This window comes from Podarcis raffonei, chromosome 8 (genome assembly GCF_027172205.1).
Source record: "Podarcis raffonei isolate rPodRaf1 chromosome 8, rPodRaf1.pri, whole genome shotgun sequence".
NCBI classification, from domain to species: Eukaryota; Metazoa; Chordata; class Lepidosauria; order Squamata; family Lacertidae; genus Podarcis; species Podarcis raffonei.
The window spans coordinates 3,755,934-3,762,688 of NC_070609.1; positions in this window are offsets into that span (position 1 = coordinate 3,755,934).

Below are 6,755 nucleotides of genomic sequence, written 5' to 3' on the forward strand. Positions count from 1 at the left end.
ATGCACTGGGCGCCATTCAGCGCTTGCTAGAAATCCAAAAGGTGTGGCAGTGTGGTCCGAGAGGGTCTAAGGTCAGCTTGGGCAGAGTGGAAGAACGAAAGGCAAATCGCCTCTCAATTAAGCTCCCTTTGTTGCTGTTAATTGCCTGGGTGCATGAGGAATTCATTCCTCCTGGCAGCTGGCTACTAGAGTGGTACCTCGGGTTAAGAACTTAATTCGTTCTGGAGGTCCGTTCTTAACCTGAAACTGTTCTTAACCTGAGGTACCACTTTAGCTAATGATTTCTGTTCTCATCCTGAAGCAAAGTTCTTAACCCGAGGTACTATTTCTGGTTTAAGGTAAAGGAAAAGGTACCCTTGACCATTAGGTCCAATCATGGCTGACTCTGGGGTTGCAGTGCATATCTCGCTTTATTGGCCGAGGGAGGCGACGTACAGCTTCCGGATCGTGTGGCCAGCATGACTAAGCCGCTTCTGGCGAACCAGAGCAGCGCATGGAAACGCCGTTTACCTTCCCGCCGGAGCGGTACCTATTTATCTACTTGCACTTTGACGTGCTTTCGAACTGCTAGGTTGGCAGGAGCTGGGACCGAGCAACGGGAGCTCACCCCGCCGCGGGGATTCAAACCGCCGACCTTCTGATCGGCAAGTCCTAGGCTCTGTGGTTTAACCCACAGCGCCACCCGCGTCCCATTTCTGGGTTAACAGACTCTTTAACCTGAAGCGTCTGCAACCTGAAGTGTCCGTAACCCGAGGTACCACTGTATTTAGTCACAGAAGAGTAGGACCATTGAGAGGCTGTGTGTGTATGTCCCCCTCTGTGCGTGAAACTTAGAATTGTTTGACCGTGGAACCTTAGAAGGCGGTGGACTCTGTTGAGGGTTTTTAAGCTGAGGCTTCACTTTCCAGGATGTCTGGCTCAAGGTCAGCAACCACACTACCTGGGGTGCACGAGACATCCATATCTTTCTGGTATAATTCCTCTGTGTATTCTTGCCACCTCTTCTTGATGTCATGGACTGCAAGAAGATCAAACGCATCCATTCTTAAGGAAATCAGCCTTGAGTGCTCACTGGAAGGACAGATCCTGAAGCTGAGGCTCCAGTACTTTGGCCACCTCATGAGAAGAGAAGACTCCCTGGAGAAGACACTGATGCTGGGAAAGATGGAGGGCACAAGGAGAAGGGGGCAACAGAGGACGAGATGGTTGGATAGTGTTTTCGAGGTTACCAGCATGAGTTTGACCAAACTGCGGGAGGTAGTGGAGGACAGAGGTGCCTGGCGTGCTCTGGTCCATGGGGTCACGAAGAGTCGGACACGATTAAACGACTAAACAACAACAACAACAACAAGCTGAGGCTGGATGGCCACCGGTCAGGGGTTATTTTGCTGTGATTCTGCATTGCAGGGGGTTGGACTAGATTGCTGGGTCCCTTCCAACGTGACAATTGTATGATTCTGTGAATGCAGCCCTGGGCACATCTAGGTAGGAGTATGCCCCACTGAACCAGGAGGTTGTTCTGCAGAGTAAACCTGCACCAGCTCATGATCCCACCCCAAACCCCAGGGGCAGCACGGCCTGGCTTTTAGACCTAGCTTAGCCCCAGAAGCTGCTTTCAATGCCAAGGAAAATTCCTGGACTCTGAGAAGCAATAATAAAGGACAGAGTGCGACCCTGAGCATACGCAGAGTTCCTCGTTGCCGGCTGGAACTGTAGCCAGCTCCTTTCCCTCACACATCTCGGATTCGCAGGTGGGGTTCTCCCTATTAGGCAGTGTAGCGCAAGCAGGTTTGGGGTTTAGCCCCTCTTGTGCATGTGCAGAGTGCATTTTCACACACACCCCAGACACTTGGCATGTGTTTACAGTATTTCGTAAAATTTACTCGCTGCTTGGCTGTAAAAAGGCAACAACCTTGAAGCAGTTTACAAAAAAAGATAAAGCTATAATATTATCAATATGAAGAACAACAATAATTTAAGACTTAGAGAAAGTTAAAATAAGAATAAAAACATATTAAGACTTGCATCAGCTTTCTAAGCATCTGGCTAGGCTTGTCTAAACAAAAATGTTTTTAGCAGTTTCCGAAAAGCGTACCGCAAAGGTACCTGCTTGATGTTCCAAAGTGCAGGATCGAGTTCTTACAAATGTGGAACCAGGATTATGTGGCCCCTGTCGCAGTGCCAATTCCCCCGTTCGAAGTGGCCAAATGGGCATATATGGGATAAGGTGATTTCGCAGGTGAACTGGTCCCAAGTTGTTAAGGGCGATTTATAGACAAAAAGCAACACCTTGAACTTGACCCGGTAGAAAACCAGCAACCAGTGCAAATCTCTGAACGCAGGCATTACATGCTGACAAGGCGTCTCTCCTGCCAGCAATTGTTTTGCAGCATTCTTCACAGACTGCAGCTTCTGGAGGGAAGCCTCACAGAGAGCACCTTGCAGGAATCCAGTCTTGAAGTAACTGGTGCATAAACACTACTCTGGCTAGGCTTTCCTGGTCCAGGAATGGCCGTAGCTGCTGAACCAATTGCAGTTGATTAAAGATGTAAATCAGAGCTTTCCAGTATACCTGAAGGAGCATCTCCACCCCCATCGTTCTGCCCGGACACTGAGGTCCAGCGCCGAGGGCCTCCTGGTGGTTCCCTTGCTGTGAGAAGCAAAGCTACAGGGAACCAGGCAGAGGGCCTTCTCGGTAGTGGCACCCGCCCTGTAGAACGCCTTCCCACCAGATGTCAAAGAGAAGAACAACTACCAGATTTTTAGAAGACATCTGAAGGCAGCCCTCTTTAGGGAAGCTTTTAATTTTTAACAGACTACTGTATTTTAATACTTTGTTGGAAGCTGCCCAGAGTGGCTGGGGAGACCCAACCAGATGGGCGGGGTATAAATAATAAATTCTATTCTATTCTGTTTCCTAATTCATTAGTGTGTCGGCTGCATTGTGTAGGTGCATTCCTCGATATGTGTCCGTATCTCTCATAAGGGGTTAGTTTAACCTCCGGTTTGCTAGTGAAACTGAATTACTGTGTCACAAAATGATGCACGTCTAAAAAAGTGTGTCACCAACATGAAAAGTTTGGAAAGATGAAGCAATACTGAATTCCCTGTTGCGGAGGAATGTCTCTTGCTCCAGTTTGCGCTGGGCGTGAGTTTCTCTGTAGAGGCAAGGAACCTCCTGACTCGGTTGGCTGTTTGCATTCCTCTGGGTAAGGCTCATAACCACAAGGCAAAAGGCTTTCTCGCCGCTGCCACAAACTGATCTTCCCGGGGACAGTGACCAGCAGGCGAGACACAAATAATGACAAGGTGGAGCCTGGCCTGGCCATTTCTGCCTGGGTACCAAATATAGACCCCGCCAGCCTGCCCCACCAGCAATCAGACAGGACCCTGGCGAGGCTTGGCTATTCTGAGTAGCTGGTTTTCACCCCCTGCCTTGCCCCACTGTGCCACCCCTGTCTGTCTGCCCACTGCTGCTGCCATCTCATTGCTGTCTGATCCCCCCCGCCCACGCTGAGGGACGGTGACTAGACAGAGGGGCTGCCCCCTGTTCCCAACAAAGTCCCTCCCGTGGGGAAGCCTAAGTGAGGAAGGGCCACCATAGCTCCATGGCCCCTACTTCACATGCTGAATGCCCCGGGTTCATTTTTTTTTTAATGAAATATTTATTAAAGTTTTACAGAAACATAAATACAAAAATACACAAAAGAAAAAACAAAAATACAACATACAACATACAAAAAATGAAACAAAAAATAAGAGAAAATTTAAAAACAAAACCATTTTTCATAGTTTTAAACTCCTTTGCTTCATTCTTGGACCTCCTCACACCTCCCCTTTTTTGTATTCCCATTTACATAATCAAATCAGCAAATCCATGCCCTCTTTCATTTATCTTAACTCTATATCTTAACATTTTTAAACTCTATATTTTCATCCATTATCAATTCATTTTTGCATATTCTTATTAACTTTGTTGCTAATGCCACTTCATTTCAATCCAACATCATTTTAACATTCATTGACTTTACAATATTTCTGCAGATAGTCTTTAAATTTCTTCCACTCTTCTTCCACCAACTCTTCTCCCAGGTCTCGGATTCTGCCAGTCATTTCCGCCAATTCCATATAGTCCATCACCTTCATCTGCCATTCTTCCAGAGTGGGTAAATCTTGTGTCTTCCAATACTTTGCAATGAGTATTCTTGCTGCTGTTGTAGCATACATAAAGAAAGTTCTATCCTTCTTTGGCACCAATTGGCCAACTATGCCCAGGAGAAAGGCCTCTGGTTTCTTCAGGAAGGTATATTTAAATACCTTTTTCATTTCATTATAGATCATCTCCCAGAAAGCCTTAATCTTTGGGCACGTCCACCAAAGGTGAAAGAATGTACCTTCATTTTCTTTACATTTCCAACATTTATTATCGGGCAAATGATATATTTTTGCAAGCTTGACTGGTGTCATGTACCACCTGTATATCATTTTCATAGTATTCTCTCTTAAGGCATTACATGCCGTGAATTTCATACCGGTGGTCCACAACTGTTCCCAGTCAGCAAACATAATGTTATGACCAATATCTTGTGCCCATTTAATCATAGCAGATTTAACCGTTTCATCTTGCGTATTCCATTTTAACAGCAAGTTATACATTCTTGAAAGTATCTTAGTTTTGGGATCTAACAATTCTGTTTCCAATTTTGATTTTTCCACCTGGAAGCCAATTTTTTTATCCAAATTATAGGCCTCTCTTATTTGATAATAATGAAGCCAGTCTCGCACCTTATCTTTTAATTTCTCAAAACTCTGCAATTTCAATTTGTCTCCATCTTGTTCCAATATTTCCCAATATTTCGGCCAATTGGCCTCCATATTGAGCTTTTTCTGAGCCTTTGCTTCCATTGGTGACAACCACCTTGGGGTTTTAGTTTCCAGTAAGTCTTTGTATCTTATCCAGACATTAAACAATGCTTTCCTGACAATATGGTTTTTAAATGCTTTATGTGCTTTAACCTTGTCGTACCACAAATATGCATGCCACTGAAAAACATTATTGAAACCTTCTAAGTCCAAAATGTCTGTGTTCTCAAGAAGCAGCCAATCTTTCAACCAGCAGAATGCTGCTGATTCGTAGTAAAGTTTAAGGTCCGGCAGGGCAAATCCACCTCTTTCCTTTGCGTCAGTTAGTATCTTTCTGCCCCAGTGGGGCAACTGTGTCCCTGAAGGTGCGCAGACTGGGAGTCATTTTGGACTCATAGCTGTTCATGGAGGCGCAGGTCAGTTCTGTATCCAGGGCGGCTATCCAGGACCAGTCCTGAGAGATCTGCATTGGCTCAAAATGTTGGTGCTGACCTTTAAAGCCCTCAACGGCCTTGGTCCTGTATACCTGAAGGAGCGTCTCCACCCCTATCGTTCTGCCTGGATGCTGAGATCCAGTGCCGAGGGCCTTCTGGCAGTTCCCTCTGTGCGAGAAGGGAGGTTACAGAGAACCAGGCAGAGGGCCTTCTCGGTAGTGGCACCCGCCCTGTGGAATGCCCTCCCATCAGATGTCAAGGAAATAAGCAGCTATCTTATCTTTAAAAGACATCTGAAGACACCCCTGTTTAGGGAAGTTTTTAATATTTAATGCTGTATTGTTTTTAACACTCGATTGGGAGCCGCCCAGAGTGGCTGGGGAAACTCAGCCACATAAATTATTATTATTATTATTATTATTATTATTATTATTATTATTATTATTAAATATGTAGGGGTGGGTCGAGGGGGTAATTGGTTTGTTCTTGTGTTCTTGTTCTTATTATATATTTTGTGGTTTTTTTATCTTGTATTTTTGTTTTGAACCACCCTTTGATCTACGACTGGAGGGCAGTATACTATCATCATCATCATCATCTAATCTAGTGGTTCTCAAAGGGGTGGCACTACCCCCTGGGGGGTGGGATTACCGGGGGGCACTAAGAGGCAAGGGGAAAGAAAAAGGGTGCTGAAGGTATAAACGGCTGCCAGACTCTGAAAAGCTGCTATCCCTGCATCAAGTCCCTCCCGTTTCTTAACTAGTTTTAATTGGGTTTGGAATAAATGTGCAATTACCGTATTTTTCTGTGTATAAGGCTAGGTTTCCCCCTAAAAAATAATGTCCAAAATTTGGGGGCATCTTATGCATGGGGGCCACCCCCCCCCCATTTTCTTAACTTAGAGTCCCCAAAATAGGGGTCGTCTTATACGTGGGGGCGTCTTATAGATGGACAAATACGGTAACAATTAAATTTTGTGATCTTCTATAGGGATCGTGCAAATCGCTATTCTGAACAATGCTTTTTATGGGGGGGCACTGGGGTGGATGAGTTTATGGAACCAAGCATGGCAGTAAGGTAAAGGTAAAGGGACCCCTGACCGTTAGGTCCAGTTGTGGCCAATTCTGGGGTTGCGGTGCTCATCTCGCTTTACTGGCCGAGGGAGCTGGCGTACAGCTTCCGGGCCATGTGGCCAGCATGACTAAGCCGCTTCTGGCGAACCAGAGCAGCGCACGGAAATGCCGTTAACCTTCCCGCCGGAGTGGTACCTATTTATCTACTTGCACTTTGACGTGCTTTCGACCTGCCAGGTTGGCAGGAGCAGGGACTGAGCAACGGGATCTCACCCCGTCACGGGGATTCGAACTGCCGACCTTCTGGTGGTTAAACCCACAGCACCACCCAGCTCCCCCAAATTTGGGAAATATGGCTCTCAAATTTTCCTTCCACTGCACCCCT